Source organism: Tursiops truncatus, chromosome 5 (genome assembly GCF_011762595.2).
Source record: "Tursiops truncatus isolate mTurTru1 chromosome 5, mTurTru1.mat.Y, whole genome shotgun sequence".
Lineage (NCBI taxonomy): Eukaryota > Metazoa > Chordata > Mammalia > Artiodactyla > Delphinidae > Tursiops > Tursiops truncatus.
The window spans coordinates 26,442,521-26,461,035 of NC_047038.1; the positions used below are offsets into that span (position 1 = coordinate 26,442,521).

General features: G+C 34.1%; 1 protein-coding gene across 8 annotated transcripts in view; it reads left to right on the top strand.

The window, feature by feature from the left end:
• The first annotated feature begins 9,393 nt into the window (after window positions 1–9,393).
• Window positions 9,394–18,515, top strand: part of CAMK2D (calcium/calmodulin dependent protein kinase II delta) — a 366,378-nt gene continuing 357,256 nt past the window's right edge. For 2 of the 8 annotated variants that reach the window (XM_073804932.1, XM_073804937.1), the window contains exon 1: window positions 9,401–11,260. The gene's annotated coding sequence lies outside the window, so the exon portion shown is untranslated. Of the gene's footprint in view, window positions 11,261–18,515 lie in introns of all 8 variants that reach the window. The other 6 variants (XM_073804927.1, XM_073804931.1, XM_073804924.1 and 3 more) reach the window with 5 other exon arrangements.

Sequence of the window (18,515 nt, forward strand, 5' to 3'; positions counted from 1 at the left end):
ATGGTAAGTGCAATTAAATCTGTATATACATTTCATTCACAATTGATTCATGTCTAATAATCACAATTAAAACTCAATTCTAACCAAAATTGCTAATAAATATAAACTGAAATTAAAAGGCATGCATATATGCATGTATGGCTTTCTGATTATATGATACTCTACTAAGAAAATGAGAATTCCCCTCAAATCCCTCTCTGTCGTTCTCATCTTTGCAGTGACTATCCTTCTGCTTCTCTGCCCTGCCCCACTCCACCACTGCCACTCTTTCTTCTGCCTATTTGTCTATCTACCACTCCTCTTTGGCTCTTTTCCCTTTCTCATGCTTACCTTTCCTTCCCCATCTTTCAATAAATATATTGTATTTAATATCTCTAAAAACTAAACAAACCCACTTGTTGAAATTTAATATTAACTTATGTTAGTTCTGTGCACCTATCTTTAAAAAAGTCTTTGAGCAAACTTTCACATTAGCATATGCTATGCCAAATTGCCACTTATGTTCCAACCTAATCTAAGAGTGACAAAGACTACTGATTGAAAGTTGTATTTTTACCTACAGTCAAAGGTAGTAATGATATTCAAAAAAAAAACTTTATTTACTATTGCCAGATTTACAAATATCTTTGTGTATATATTTGTATATTTAATTATAATCATATAATCGTATAATGTTTGCTTGAATTATGGTTCCAGAACTAATTATAGCTATTACTGACCATTAAATGAGGAAATGTATTTGCAGCTCAAAAATTGGTCTTGTTAGATTTTCTAGTGGAAAAAGGCATATACTAACAGGATATTAACTAGTTTTAAGTGGCTTCACATTATTACCCTGCATAATAAAACAATAAGCGAGTCTCTGCTTTCTAGATTATGAATTGTTAAATATTTATTTGTTTGCCTGAATTGTCACTATTTTTATATTTATGATCATTTTTGTAAGTAAAATCAATGTAAGATTTAAGTACTTATGAACAAAAAGATGAATCACCATTTTCTATTAAACTGCATTAATTCTTTCCAGCAAGAAGTAGTTTATTAAATTATATCCTACTAACTTCCATCATGACACATTTGTCAAATTACCTAATAGGCTGTGTTATGGGATAATTTCAGTAGAATATATTTTGAATTATTCTAAACTGTCTTAAATTGACTGATAAATTTAAAGAAACCATAGTTATTTTATGAATTACCTAGTTCTACCTCTAAATTTCTCCTAAACCTTCCTATTAAAAACAAAGTTATGGTTTCAATAAACTTCAGATTATTAATACATTGTAGTCCTCCTTTTCCCTCTAAACATCATTTGACTATTTTTTCCACCATGAATTATTATTTTATTTTATTTTTATTTTTTTGCGGTATGTGGGCCTCTCACTGTTGTGGCCTCTCCCGTTGCGGAGCACAGGCTCCGGACGCGCAGGCCCAGCAGCCATGGCTCACGGGCCCAGCCGCTCCGCGGCATGTGGGATCTTCCTGGACCAGGGCACGAACCCGTGTCCCCTGCATCGACAGGGGGACTCTCAACTACTGCGCCACCAAGGAAGACCCCACCATGAATTATTTTGTTTCCTTTAAAATTGTTAAATAATTTTGGGATTTTTGGTCAATATGGAAATATTCTAATTTCCTTATAATTTGTTATTAATGCTAATTTACTTCTTAATTTATTTGCCCTTTATAACATCTTTCTCTTTTGACGTCTTTAAAATGTCTTTGTAAGATGCCTTTGAGCTGAGACACTTCATCAGCTGATTTTGATGCTGTACATGCTTGTGAAATACTAAGTAAATCCTTGAAAATATTCCCTATCATTACTTGTCTTTCCTCTTATACTAAAAAAGTATTTTGTATACTATTTACATGCAAAATATAAATTTCTGAAATCTGACTTCCAAAGTCTATTATCTCAATTTCAAGGAGTGAAGGAACTTGAACAAATAGATTTCAACTATTGTTCAAATGTTCTAATATCTCTTTATCTTACAAAATGTACTACTGATACTCTTACTATTTTAAAACCTTGAAGTATCCTTTAAGATTGAGTGTATCTTATAAATAATAAGCAATATGATCAAATTTGCCATGCTAAAACCATTCACCTGTTCTCACCTCACATTCACAATATATGTCATCTTAGAAATTCTCCAGGAATCAAAAATTTAACCAGCATTACTAAATGAACTTCCTATAACTGTGTGTGAAAAGAGGGGAAATGCCTATTTCATAAAAACTTTGGTAACTTCATTTTATTTATTTTACTGCCTTCTCTGAATGAGAAAACCAACCTTGATACATAAGTGGAAGAAAAATAGGTAGCTAGAAGCTTCACATTGCTGGTGTATGTCCTCTACAGAGAAAAGACACAACAAAATTACTACTCAGATCCAGTTCTTTAATTTTTTAGTTTTTGGAGGTTTTTGCAAGATGAAAAACATGAGAACTTTGTAGGAAAGCTGTGTTCTCTTAGACCAACCATTCATACAGGGCCTTAATTTCCTACAACAAGAGAAGTTTGGACTAAATCAAAGTGAGACAGTAAAAGGCAAAACTGATTTTTCACAGATCATAATGTTTAAAAATAGATGTCACTAATTTCCTTGAGCTTGACAAATCCCTCAGGAGTCTCATCTGAGTCTCATCTCATCCTTTAGCTGTAGGTAGTTAACAGAACATTAAACAATAAAAAGTCTGAAATCAGTCAAATGATGAGTTCAACCACTCTTCTCCTTTCAGTACGTCACACTTATTCTCCAGCCTGGAGAGACCCACACGCAGGGAATGTTGCTGTTGCTATTTGTTTATAAAATATAAAGTAGTGTGTGCCTAATAACAAATCATAATATTATTATCATTATTATAAATAAGAGAAGTATATTCTTCTTATTTATTATGGTTAATAACAGAAGTACGTTACTAGGAGGCATATCATTGTTAGGCACATTTTAAGAGGCATTATAGGGACTTCCCTGGTGGTGCAGTGGTTAAGAATCCACCAGCCAATGCAGGGGACACAGGTTCGAGCCCTGGTCGGGGAAGATCCCACATACCGCGGAGCAACTAAGCCCCTGAGCCACAACTACTGAGCCTGTGTTCTAGAGCCGGTGAACCACAACTACTGAAGCTCGCGTGCCTAGAGCCCATGCTCCACAACAAGAGGAACCACCGCAATGAGAAGCCCACTCACCACAGTGAAGAGTAGCTCCCGCTCGCTGCAACTAGAGAAAGCCTGCACGCAGCAGTGAAGACCCAACACAGCCAAAAAATTATTAATTAATTAATTTTTTTAAAAAATTAATTTTTTAAAAAAGAGGCATTAGCTTTAACTCACTCATTAGAGCTCATGACTAGATTAAAAGTCATAGGTGACTCTCTAAAGCAAACCTAGGACTAACAGACTGAAATTACTGAGAGGCAAGTGTTAGTTCAATATAAGCAAGACCTTTCTAGTACTAGTGCTGCCTTCAGTGGAATGTGGTAGACTCAAAAAACACTGTGTTTCTGCTATTGAGAGAACTCTAACAAAAGTGGAATCATTACATGCGAGAGACACATCCAGACTCTGTGTGTTAATTAGAGCCGGGAGAGTCGCCCAGAGCCCAGACTGCTACAGTAGTTTGGGTACAAAACCACCTTACACAGACAACCAGAAAAATGACCTTCCACAGTTTCCCAGTCCAAGGTTCCTTCCCAGCAGTGATTCTAATGATGTGAATAGGTGTGTATATTATTTATTTTCCCTGTCTTCAACTGAAATCAGTAGGAAAAAACAACAGGTTTGTGCTACACTCAGAAGCTTGTGAGCATACAGGCTCAACTTCTCCCCCTGGAACATCAAATGTTCACTCTCATGATTTCATCTTTAGTTGATGGCATACACCTGTTCCAAACTCTTTTTCCAAACCTATTTCCAAGGGAGATAGGGTCACCTCTATTTGTAATTCACTTTAAGTTCATGTGATTTTCTCATTATAATGTCTTGGCATAAGAAGACACACCTGCTGCCAGGGCAACCTAAATGCACAATTTGTTTCCTTAAAACAGATGCTACCTGGTCAAATTCCTTCTGTATTCTTGGTTGGCCTCACTTTTGTGTTATTAAAATGCAAGCGTTCTGTAGTTTCCCGCTTATTATTTTTCCTGTTTTTTACAGGGTCTTGTTGATCTATACTCTTTTCCTTTGATTCGCTGACATTTTATTTTTACTGACTAACTCAAATACATTTCCCCACCTTAAAAGTGAGATCGTTTTCCCATCTTTTACATATGTCTGTCTCAGAATTTTTATCTCCATTAAAAAAGTAAAGAGGGATCAACTTCTGTAATTTAAAAGCTTATATTTGATCAAAACTTCAGTGTATGTCTCAAATAATTGAGGTTAATATATTGCATTTTTATAGAATCAGTGGAAGCCTATATGAGCATTACAACCACTTTTTAACTTGTGCTGTTTTAGTTTCATCACAGAATCATGTCTTCTTTAACATACTTAACATGGTCAAATCGACTGTAATCATTTTTTTCCCTTTTGATTTTTGATGTTTTTGATGTTAAATTTGATATCCTGGGCGTGGGAAGACCTCTCACAAACTACCCTCTTTGCCTTTTTTCATACTATCTCAGATATTTCTGAAAGCATCCTTGTTTTTGATAACATTAAGATATGTCAAACCCATTCTTATTTTTCCAATCTTATGAGGTAGAGTCATCTATATTTCAAGAAGTTCTGGAATATTTTAGAGAAAAAGAATATCAGAAGCCATAATGTTGACATTAGATTATACATTAAACTATTCCATGTGATTATAAGAGACAGGAAGAGTGACACCAGAGGACCCCAGAAGTGTCTGCTTGCATCATTAACGCATATTGAATACTGGAAGAGAAAAGTATGTTCACAAATAACATAATGAAGTATAATATTTTCGCTTATTCAAAATGATGAAAATGTTAAAAGGGCAAAAATAGCTTACAAAAGTGAAACTTTGTAACAGCAAATTTTCTTAGCATATTGAAACAAACCATTCTCAGCAGTAGAGTTTTTTCAAAAAGAAGGGACAATCAGAAACAATAGTTCTTGCCAATAAAATATTCTGCCTTTTCCTCTCATATATTCAAAACTGAAGAAGCAACTTAAGGAACTTTAATTAAGGTTAGCTCTTTTCTATAAATCATAGGATTTTTAAATAGGTGGCTTGGGAAAGAGGTCAGAGGACATATTCTTTCTTATGCGTCTTATCCAGTTAATTACTTTTTAAAAATAGTAAATGAGGGAACCATTTCATTTATGTTTGTTTTGAATCGTTATAAGGTAACAGACATTTTGAAAATGAAGTTCTGAGAATATATCTTGAAGATATATTTCTTCCATAAAATGAAATTTTTTTTTCAGAGAGTGGCTTTGTGGATTTATGAAAAGTATTGCTCTTTATTTTAACTGTATATGGAAACATTAGGTACAGACCAATTATTGCCAAATTTCATTCAGCCAGCTGCCATTCATATGCTGCAGATGTTTGTGATCAAGTCTCCCTAGAGAGCTCAAGGTGTTGCAGCAGAAAAGAGTCAGTTCATAAGCCTTAGCTGTATTTCTAAGAGCCGTCATTTCTCCTAATCACATCAACTACAAGTGTGCTAAATTCATTCATAGACACATGCTGAGCATTACATCAGAATCAATCTTCATTACAACTACTCTTTGCTTTTTAATTATTAAGAAGCGTATCAGTGGATAAGCCTATTGTCATACCTTTAAGTTAGGATTTCTTAAATTGTTTTTTTCCCTAAAGAAATATAATGGCTTTGAAAGAGGCTAGATGTGACAGGGATTTGAGTTTTTCTCGAAGGAAAAAAGTCTGAAAATAACTGTTAGTATAAAATCAGTAAGAATTTATAAAGAAATAAATATTAAATAAAAACAAACTCAACTGATCTTTGACCATCAGATGAGAAGGCAGGGCCTTGGCTCAACTTTTCATTTAATTATACCTTGGCTGAATATTCTGGGTAGAAAGAACTTGCCTTTTTCTTATACTAATTTGTAGAAAGACTAGATTAAAACATTTTGCATAGTCACCCCAATTTTTTATTATTACTGTACTAATCTGACTAAGAATAGAGGGAATAGAAATGAGAATTGAAAATGAGTTTCGAAGTGTTATGTAGGTTAGGACTCAGAATAAGTCTCAGAAGTATGAAATTGAATTTATAAAGGAAATTAGTACCCTGAAAGTTCTCAGGTTGAGTAGCTGTATATAGTATTCATTCTGGACAATTCTGCAAACCACAATGCTTTCTTATCCATATTTACCTGCACATGCTTTACCTTCATTGTGTATTTCTAATGCTATTTATAGTTTACTGTTATCACCACAAACCACAGTTGTCCATATTTTAAAACTTGTACTGTATCACTACAAACATTAATTTCTAATGTAGTGCAGAGAATTCAATGATCTTCAATGATGTTTGCATAATATTTATGCAAAAGACAATTTCTGTCTTTGATGATATGTTGTTATAACATGGTGTTGGCAGAGCACCAGTTGAAAACTTTCTTACTGTCCCAGGATTAATGCCTGAGGGTCCACAGTGTAACACCAAGTAATGCAAGCATATCTTCCTATTTTCCCAGAATTAGTGCCCAAATCCACATTCTAATGTCAAGTAATGGCAAATTCTAAAATCAAAAAACTATGAGTTACTAAGCTACTGAACCAGCAGAGCATTTGGTATCCTAGATTTAAAGCTGCTGATTAGAGAAGAGAAGGGCAAGAGACATAAAGAGGAGAGAACCACAAGGGGGCACGGCCTGTACTCCCACTGTGTGGTGTGAAAAGGATATCTTTGTTTCCCACAGTCACTGTGAGTGTAGGTTAGACATTGAGTTATTTTACTAGCACTCCCTAAGAGAACTACAAACTAGGATAGGAATCCCCAACCACAAGAGGTAATGAAGCAAACTTCCCCTGGCAGAAGTGAGGGATAATAGGTGGTTAAGCATCACCTGACTTTCCCAAGCCAGACTACAAAGGGTAAGAGTCCCTCAGAGCCCTTCAAAGAACTAGCAAATACCTGCCCATTAGAAAACCAGCACTTAGATGCCTGCCACAGAGAAGTGGCTGCAAGTGACAGAAAGTGAAGAGCAATCCACCCGTGGAGGATTAGTTTAAGTAATGGGAGAGCAGTTTCAGCTAACAAAGTAAATGTCAGCCAATTATCCGTAGGCAGTTACGTATTTACACATTTTGACTCTTCCTCCCTGCCTCAACACCAGTGGACAAAGGGCTTGAAAAGACACAGGGTTATGAGAGATTTTTTCCACTCCCATCATTAAGCACAATTTCTAAGTCGCTGGACTCTGGGGAAAGGAGAGCTTATATTGATTACAAGATTTATATTCTAAAGTAGATAAGACTTCATATTAACAACCAGTAACTTGTATTCTTTTTCTTATGTAAAATACCTACGTACATCTCATTTGTAAAAGAAAGTTCTGCTTCATCTGTAATTCTATGGTACCAATTATTTTTTCTCAGTATTTAGAATATATTATTTCACTATTTTCTGGCCTCAGTTTCTACTGCTGAGTAATCAATTTTTAATCTAATAGTTTGTCCTTTGTGATTATTCTATTTTATTCTCTAATATTTTAAATATCTCTTCTTCTTCATTAATATCTTAATTTCACTACGTCTAGGTGTATGTTTGTTTTTATTTACCTCCTTGGGATTCATTGAGTTTCCTGAATTTGATATTGGTGTATCTGAAATAGCAATTATCTCTTCAAATATTTTCTTCTCACCATCTTTATATTTTATTATTCTGGAACTATCATTAGGAGTGTCTGGGAACTCTTCCCTCTGTCCTCTCATATTTTCCTTTCCTTTTCTTTCTTTGCTGCATCCTGGGTAATTTCTTTGTATCATTTAATGATTCTTTCTTCAACTGTGTAATGTGTTATTTTATCCATCAATCAGGTTTTTTAATCTAATTTTATATTTTAATTTTTACAACTTCTGTTTGGTTCTTAATTGATAGTAATTTGGTCTTTGTTTATATTTTTGATTCACTCTTTTTCCTTAAGGAATTAAAAAGTACTCATTTATATTCTTCTGATTATTACAATATCTACAGGCTTTGCAAATATGGTTCATAACATTCTGTTTCTGTTAACCTTGCTTACGGCTTATTTCTTCACGTTTTTAATATTTTTATTAGGGGATGATTCTTTGGAACTCTGAGAAATGTTTAAAAATTGTGTTTTCTTTCCTCCATAGCAGATTTGTGCTTTCTTTTGCTGGGCTCTTGGGGTCACTGCCAAACCAGAATCACTTTGACTTAATTATTAGCTTGGGTTTTAAGTTACACAGTAGTATGAATTAATGCTCGATATCCATGGTCTTGGGGTGATTTAGGGCAAAAGGAATCTTAACTTGGTATGTGAGAGTTACCTAAAGGAGGTGGCTGAGGATATGGACGCAGGATTCTTTGTTTTGCATATGAAAGGCATGCTCACAGGTAGTTGCTAACTCTAGGAATTAGTTACCCCTGGGTAGGGCAGTCTCTCCCAAATCAGCAAGGCCCCAAGATATAAAAGCATCATAAAATATTAAAAATCATAATACACAAGGCTAGACAGGCAAGTACTCTCAACATCTTCCTCTGAAAGGGGATTTCTCCTCTTTTTTTCAGTCACTGAGTGTATTGTCCTCTGAGAAGTGGCGTCTCAGATTTTTGAGGTTATCTCTGACCCAGCCTTCTAGGACACTCAGACCCATGCTTTGCCTCCAGCTCCGTGGGTGCACGGGACTTTAAAATCCAGGCCCAAGTTTACTGACAATTGTCAGGTTTTCTCCAGGCAAACACTGACTCCAGTGCTCACTTACTGCTCTGGATTTGTGTTTTTTGTCAATTCTGCCCTCTAATGGTTTTTCTTAATTTACTACCACATTAGCAATGATTTTTAAAATATTTTTTAACATTTAACCCATTATTTCAGGCATTTGATGTTAGGAGGGGTTTTTCTGCTCGACTGGTCAACCATTTTGCCAAAATTAAAGTCTTAGATTTACACTTTAATTTCTCTTTGCGTGCTGAAAGTTATTCAATAAACTCTATTAAAAGCAAGGGGAAAAAATCCTAAAATAGTATCTAATGAAATTTTAATCTTGAAGTTTTTTAGGGTTTTCAAACAGTTTTGTACATTTTGAACAATTGCCACAAACATATAAGCTACTTGAAAATTTTGACCAAATGTTTTATAATTATTATTTTCTCTAAGAAATTTTAAACCTTTCTTGTAGTTATATATGTTGCAATCTGAAATCTAATTTTAAAATGTGAGAACATCTGTCTTCCTTTTTCAATATTGAAACTATTTATGTGAGGGATGTAAATATTTCTAATATACAGACTAAATTTTCTCATTCACTGATCTTAAAATACAGAAGTTATCGACCCTATCTTCTGAAAACTCAATATCCTCTAAATGGGTGGTAAGAAAACATTTTAAAAGCCAAAGAAAACTCAGTATGCAGTAGACAAGAATATAAATGTGTAGGTTCATAAATTATACTCAGAAAATAAAATTTGCATTGCACAGTATATTACCTGCAACTTAAATATATTAATTTTGTCACTTTGTTTTAATTTTCAAGTTCTGATAATACAAAAAAAATTTTTTTAAAACCCAAAGTTGATAATACAACTTGATTATCATAAAAGACAACTAGTCTTGATTTTTCAATAGAGCAGTTTGAGTTTAATTTATTGTCTCATTTTTAATTATAATTAAACTAGCTGGAAGTTCATAAGAGTCAACGTGTTTTATGTTACCAAATAACGTTGGGAATTCAAACAACTGTTGTCACTAATTAATCATTATTTCCGTTTTCTTATGAATCAAGCCAGATTTGAGAACTAACTAGTAAGCAGGAGGTTTGGTAAAGACCTGTTTAACCAAAGGAATATGAACAAACATGTTTTGTATGTAGTGACTACTCCAAAGTTATTTGCCAATTAAGTTATGTACCTTGTAAGAAATATCCTAGTGTTTATATCAAGATTAGCAGACTGAGAAAAGAGGAAGGGAAAAGTTCTGAATAAATAAATTTTCCTTTCATAAGAATTGGCTCAATCTCAATAACAGTCAAAGAAATACAATTTTAAACAAGATATTTTTCAACTATCAGATTACCAAAGAAAACAGTGTATAATACCAGGGTTAGACAAGGGAGAAGTGAAATCAATGTTTTATGCACTGTTAGTTTAAATATAAATTGCTCCCAGCCACAGGGGGACATATTGACACTATGTGTCATTAAAAACCTTTTTTAAAATGTGTATATACTTTAACCTACTAAACTTTCAGTACTTTTTCCTAAAAAAAAAATTTTAAATATGTGTAAAGATGTAGATACACAAATGTTTATCACAATTTTGTTTATAATTGTGAATGTTTCTAACAAGAGTGAGCCCCTGAACTAAAAATATAGGCTAAAGAATTTGCATAGCTCTGCTCTTTCAGGAAGGAAACACCTTCTGATGACTCAACTTGGGAGGTCACCTCTCAACCAAGCACCTGTCCTAGCCAAGGGCTCCTTTTGCTAGCCTGCCTACAGCGTGGTTGGGTTATCTCCCTTAACTAAAACTGATGTCTGTGGTTCACCACCTCAACACTGACTTAAAACTTATTATTAATACCGCCTATGATGTTTACTCCTGATTTTTTTTCTAATTTATTTCATTTTTATATTTTAGATTTTCTGCTTATTTTTTAACTTAAACACTTATTCCTACATTTTTAATAAACATAATTTAACTTTATTTTGTAGTCTTAAAAAACACTTTTAGTCTTAATAACCTCTTTCTTAACTTTCTACCATTTAGACCTAGCTTCTTTGGCGTCTCTTTTCAAGTTTCATTTTCTTAACTTACTTGCTTTTTCCAAATTTTAAAATTTATATGAGTCTTTGGGATAAATTCTCTTGCCTTAAAATTATACCTTATTTCTGCCTTTTGGTTAGACTTCACCTACTTAAATGTCTGGTTTTTCATTTATTATTTCATTTTAACTTTTTTTCTGTTCTGTTGAACAACCTCATTCCATGGCTCATGTTCATGAGGAGAATCCTGGCCCTGCCCACAGATGACTCCTTAGCCCATCTGCATGAAGCAGTAGGATGGCTCTCTGCTCTGGCACCGTCCTTGCTAAGCTCAACTTGCACAAGAGAACGTGAATTCTGCTTGCCAGGTCCGTTGAAACTTAACTGGCAATTAACTTCAAGTGTAACTGGCAATGTGTTGTAAAAGCAATCCAGTTCTTAACAAAGCCTTATTTGAAAGAAACATGGTCGCTTAGACTGCTTAAAAGTTGTGCAATCCTTCCATGTCTCTCTAGGTGCTTCCATCAGAAAGCTTGTGATCAGCTGTGCTGACTTCCTTAGTTACATATTTTTATTTTATCTGGATACATTATATGCATTGTTATACTCCACTGTAAAGAATTTGGAAAACAGTGACACTCTGAAAGAGAGAAAACCAAAGAAAAGTTCAGCATTATAACCCAATTTTACACATTAAAAAAACCAGGACAATGTGGTAATTATAGGCATCCAGTCAGTAGCAGAACGGAAATTGGAACATCCACCTTCAAGTTATGAAATAACTTAAAATTCAAGAATCCAAAGCCATCAGACTCTGTTGCTATAATTGCCAGATTTCCATCAACACTGGGGATCAACCACCAGTCAGAAATAATCAAATTCCTTGTGCTGTTTTCTCTACTTTATTTTGAGTAATATTAAAGTTCCAGAAATATATCAACCCAGGCAAATCCAGTGAGTATAAGTAACAGAAAGTGTTAGCTCCCCACTTTTTGCCATATGCTCAGAAAAATCTTAGACAAGTTCAACTTGATGTTTTGTGAATACCCATCTAGAAACACTGCAGCTTTACTCGGTGGGGTTTTGTGGCAATTTTAAAGTACACACATTTATTCAAGAATACATAGATGAGCATGATATAAAGATTCATTTTGCCACAAAGATTTTTTTTTGCCATTTAATATTAAACAAAATATTTAAATAATACTGATAAATATTTCAGGTAGTGAATAAATATTTCCAAGCCACAAAACTTTGAAACTCAACCTCTACTCCATGGAACTTTGTATTTGTTTTGGAGCTCAATATTATATAAGTACCATGCAGAGATTTTTCTCCAAGACTTTTTGCTTTGCTTTGTTTTCTGATTATAAAATTAATTATTCTTATTGTAGAAAATGAAAGAAGCAAAAAAGTAGACAAATGAAAATGAAAACTTCATAGAAATAACTATAGCTAGCATTTGTTCAGCGCTTACTTAGTGTGAACACAAATCTAAGCATCTTACATACATTTTCTCTACCTCCCAACAGCACTGCACAGTAACTACACTGCTTACCCCTATTTGATAGATGAAGAAAACAAGACTAGTGAAGTTACTTAAGTGATTAAGTGAATGGACCACTAATCATAAAAGGTGAAAGTGGATGTATTGCATCTCATTTTTTATTCACTTATTCATTTTGATAGATGATAGACAGCAAGATAAAGAGATAGATGATAGATATATAGATACATAGATACATACATAGATAGATACATATATAACATAGATACATAGATAGATATACTTTTCTTATTGTTAGGACAGCTGTATTTGAAACCTGATTCAGCCACATACAATTATATCATGCATTTTTTCCATGCCTTGAAATTTTACCAAAAATTTAAAATCCTGTCAAGTCAGTTTAAATTACATTCAGCTAGAAGGGACAGCAAACCTAACAGATAAGTTTAACATTTAAACATGTAATTGCTTCTTCAAGTACAAGAATTCTAGAGACAGGCAGATGTAAGGCAGGATAGTAGTTCAAGGATGCCATCAGCAGTCTGGCTCTCTCCATCCTTCTTCTTGCTGTCCTTAGCATATAGGGCTTCATCCTTATACCCGTCACCTTGTGGTCATATGGTGGCTGCTGCACCTGTAACTGTCATGTTTCAGGAAGGAGAAAAAAGGGGGGGTGGGTGGGAGAAAAAGGATCATACCCATGGCTCTGTGCCTCAGAAGCCCCTCTCATCATTAGCCAAATCTGGTTCATATAGTATTTCAGTTAACTCAGTACTGCATAACAAATTATCCCAATACTTAATGGCTTAAAACAACAATGAAATGGCTGACAATTCTGCCTTTTGGATAGGTTTCACTAGGGGAAGCTAGTCTCTGCTCCAGGTGATGTTAGCAGAGGCGGCTCAGCTGGGGCTGGAGGATCCAAAATGGCTTTACTCACAAACCTGGCACTCAGCTGGGCACTCAGAATGACTGGGGATTGACTAGGTCTCTCTCCTTTCCTTCATAATTTCTCATCCTCCAAGGCCCTTCTCTATCTCCTCATGAACTTTTTCTAGCCAGATAGTTAAAATTCTTTACATGACGCCTGGCTTCTAAGAGAGTGAAAAAACAGAAGTGCAAGGTCTCTTCAGACATAGGCCCGGAATTCAGTCAACACCATTTCCACAGTCTACTAGTCAAAGCAAGTCATGGGACCAGCCCAGATTCAAGGGCAGAGGAAGACAGACTCTACCTCTTGATGGAAGGAGGGGTATCACAGGGATGGAAGGAATTTGGGGTGGCTATCTTTGCAAGTAATCCGATGCACATAGATGCTCCTATTCCAATCACTGTTTAGAAAAAACTGTAGTAGATCAAAAGACAGCCAGGCAACAGTAGTGTCTGACTTAAGTCTTTTTTTTTTACCAAGGAATTCCTATTCCCTCTTTCCCTCTTTCTTACCCTCTAGCTCTCTAATTCCCCGAGCTCTCATTCTTACTCTCCCTCTCTGCACCACACACATACACACACATATATAATCTCCCAGGATTAAAATTATGTAAAGTGATAGATTAAAAATTAAATATAAGGTTAATCCTAACTTTAAAGATAGGAAAAAAATCACGCGTGAAAAAGTCTTCTTGGGGCAGGGAGTGGGAGTAAGGGGAGTTGTAGGAAATAGATGAAGGGGATAGAGAGGTACAAACTTCCAGTTATAAAATAAATAAGTCATAGGGACATCATGTACAGCAGTGGGAATATAGTCAATAATATTTTAATAATTTTGTATGGTGGCAGATGGTTACTAGACTTACCATGCTGATCAATTCCTAATATATGTAAATATCAAATCACTACACTGTACACCTGAAACTGATATAATATTATATGTCAACTATACTTCAATTTAAAAAGGAAAAAAGTGAAGATTTCTCTGTGTGGTTAGGCTAATCTTTTTGTTTGTTTGTTTATTAGGTTTTTCAGTATTTTCTGATTTTCCATAAATGATATTACTTCTGTATTAGAAAATAATAATAAATATAATTTTCTAAAAGCTGAATTTTTACTAGTAGCCTGATATTCCATTATATAGATGCAACAAAAGTGATACACTATTCCCTTATAATTGAATATTTAGGTTGTTTATAATTTTTCCCATTAAATCATGCAAAGATAAATGTATATAAATAACTATAAATGTGTTTTCCTAAAAATTTCTTTCCAAGAACTGTTATTTCCACTTAGACTTTGACCAGCAGTGTATATAACAGTCTTTCTAATCATATCTTCAGCACCTTTGGGTATTTCTGCAGTTTTTAAAATTTATGACAATGTATTTTTTCTTTTCCTTTATTATTAGTGAGTTTGATATTTTTTAAAACATGTTTATTGGCCACTTGCATATTTTCATGTATGAATTATCTGCATCATTTCCAGTTTTTCTGTTGGAACTAAATTTGTTTTTCATTTATCTTTAAAAGTCTTCCTGTGTTGTGCAGTGGTGGCTAACACAACATTGTAAAGTAACCATACTCCAATAAAAATTAACTTAAAAATAAATAAATAAATAAAATCAATGAAGAAAAAAGTCTTCCTATAAAAAAGTATATTAACTTCTTTTTATAACTTATTATGTTTCCCTAATTTCTCATCTGCTTTTCTGATGTTTTTCTTCCAGAAAAACTTAAAAATGTCTTACTTTTGAAATCTATCAGTCTTTTCATTTGTATTTTCTCCCATAGCGTATATCCTCAGATATTCCACCCCCATCCTGAGATATTAAGTATTCAGTTAAATTTTCTTCTAGTATAATTTAGAATTTTCTGTACTTAACTTTTTTATTCACTTGGGTTTTATTCTGATATATGATGAAATGAGAAGGTTTAAGCTAACACATCCCCTCGAAGTAAAGGCTGTTTCTAACGCCATTTATTGAAGAATTCATCCATCCACAATTACATATATATGTGTAAATTGTAATATATCATATTTTGTCTATACATACATACACACACACATTCACATACTATGGTCTAATTAATTTATCTACCAATTCTTATGGCAATGAATAGCATTATTTCTAGTTTTATAATAATATATTTTAAAAATCTATTCATTATTAGGGCAAGATCCCAGTCCAACTTTTCCACTCAAAAAAAAGGAAGAAGAAAAAATAAATTTAGATCATCTCAGTTTTCTTTTTTTAATCATTCCAAATAAATATTCAAATCTTTATTTCAGAGTCTTAAAATGATCCTACTATTATTTTCACTTAGAGTTGCAAGAAGTACATAAATTAATTTGGGAAGAACTGACATCATTAAAATATTCTCGTAAGAAAAAATTTATGTCTGTACCCATGAGAATTTTTCTTGTTTTTCAGCAAAGTTTTATAATTTTCTTAATGTGGATCATGATATTTCTTCTTAAGATATATCCCGTGGTAGTATTTTGTTGCTTTTTGGAATTAAATACTTTTCTTCCATTATATCTGCTAAGTGATCATTATTTACTGAAAATCTATCATTTTTCATGTCTTTCACATACCTGACCCTTTTATTGAGTTATTTTCTGCTTTCTAAGAATTTTCAAATCATTTTCTTCAGTATTCTTTGTATATGCTGTATTGCCAGCAAATAAATATTACTGTCTCTTCTCCAAAGAAGATATACAGATTGCCAACAAACACATGAAGGGATGCTCAACATCACTAATCATTAGAGAAATGCAAATCAAAACTACAATGAGGTATCACCTCACACTGGTCAGAATGGCCATCATCAGAAAATCTACAAACAATAAATTCTGGAGAGGGTGTGGAGAAAAGGGAATCCTCTTGCACTGTTGGTGGGAATATAAATTGATACAGCCACTATGGAGAACAGTATGGAGGTTCCTTAAAAAACTAAAAACAGAACTACCATACGACCAAGCAATCCCACTACTGGGCATATACCCTGAGAAAACCATAATTCAAAAAGAGTCATGTACCACAATGTTCATTGCAGCTCTATTTACGATAGCCAGGACATGGAAGCAACCTAAGTGTCCATCGACAGATGAATGGATAAAGAAGATGTGGCACATATATACAATGGAATATTACTCAGCCATAAAAAGAAACGAAATTGAGTTATTTGTAGTGAGGTGGATGGACCTAGAGTCTGTCATACAGAGTGAAGTAAGTCAGAAAGAGGAAAACAAATACCGTATGCTAACACATATATATGGAATCTAAAAAAAAAAAAAATGGTTCTGAAGAACCTAGGGGGAGGACAGGAATAAAGACGCAGACGTAGAAAATGGACCTAAGGACACGGGGAGGGGGAAGGGTAAGCTGGGATGAAGTGAGAGAGTGACATGGACATATATATGCTACCAAATGTAAAATAGATAGCTAGTGGGAAGCAGCCTCATAGCACAGGGAGATCAGCTCAGTGGTTTGTGACCACCTAGACGGGTGGGATAGAGAGGGTGGGAGGGAGCCGCAAGAGGGAGGATATATGGGGATATATGTATATGTATAGCTGATTCACTTTGTTATAAAGCAGAAACTAACACACCATAGTTAACTAATTATACCCCAATAAAGATGTTTAAAAATATATATTACTGTCTCATTCACTGCAAAATAAAAATCTTATTTCTTTCTATTTAATGTCTTATACATTGGCTAGAATTCCAGAAGAGTGTTATGATATAAATATTTGTTCATTTGACTAATATTTAGTGAGTTATTGGTTTTCTGGTTGCTAATCTGTGAAACAGTTACATCATTTTGTAATTTCAGAATCCCATTCCCATTTGAAGTTTTTATCCAATTTTTGTAATTATGTTTCCTATACCAGTGGTCATACTTTTCATGGGGAAAATCCCTCCTACCACTTTTTTTTGGTCTTTGTAATCCCAGCACGGAAATTCAAATATCAGCTATTCACTGGATGTTTGATGAATGGAGACATGAATGATGCAGTGTATAGTTGGAGCCATGTCTATGGAGAATGAGCTAAACAAGATGTGTTCACTTAGACACATAACATTTCCACCCACCAATCTCTCTCAGCCTCCAACCAAAGAGTTGTGATTTTGGAGAACAAAAATATAATGAGCAGTAGAGCTGAACTGAAGGGACTTATTCTAGGGAATGAGCTGGTGGTGAAGAGCAGCAGGAAGCACAAAGAGGCTTTACCAAGAAATCTTATTTTTAGTCTGCTTACATGCAGGATGTTCATGCCCCTCTTATCGCTGAGGAGATTCTAAGGAACAAACTCAGAACAACCTCTGTTCAATATTTGGTAATGGGTTAATTATGGGAATGGAAAGCCATTATAGCTACACAAAAGAAACTAAGGATTTCAGTATTAACCTGTGTGCAAAGTTCAAATTGGACAATGGGAGGGTTAACCGATATGGAGAATAATGGGCAGAAAGTATCACTTTTTTGCCCTGTCAAAATAATATCTATGATTGTATATGTGAATGGTGTACTCACCATTTAAAATCTTAATCCCAAAATGTAGTTGAGAGATTTAAGAACATAAACTGTGTTTAACAGGTCTAGTTTTCAGTACGTATGCAAAGTCTTTAAAAACTCTAGCTGTCAATTTGTATAAAAAGTGATTTAGGGACAGGCAAGAAAAAGTGGATTCTCTAGTCTAGGCCACTGGTTTTCAAGTCAGGTCTGTGTGTGTTTCGTCTGGGAAGAGATGGCTTAAAGGAACCAGGCTCTAAAAATTCAACTATTGCTCTAGACTAATTTTATAACTAAAGAATTTCATTCTGAGTAGTAATTCTTGGATATGAACGTTACTATCACTCATTCTAATGAATGGGCCAGGAAGAAAGCATTGTTTTCTAAAAACAGGGATATTTACTCAAGAAATTGTTGAATTCTGAGGAAATATATTCAGATCCAATAGTTTTCTAATCTGCTTTATTTAAAATTAAAAAGTATGTCAAACAGAAAAGCGAGGGCACAGAAATAGAGACACAGATGTAGAGGACAAATGTATGGACACCAAGGGAGGCAGCTAGGGGATGGTGGGGGGGGGATGAATTGGGAGATTGGGATTGATATATTTACACTAATATGTATTAAATAGATAACTAATAAGAACCTGCTGTATAAAAAATAA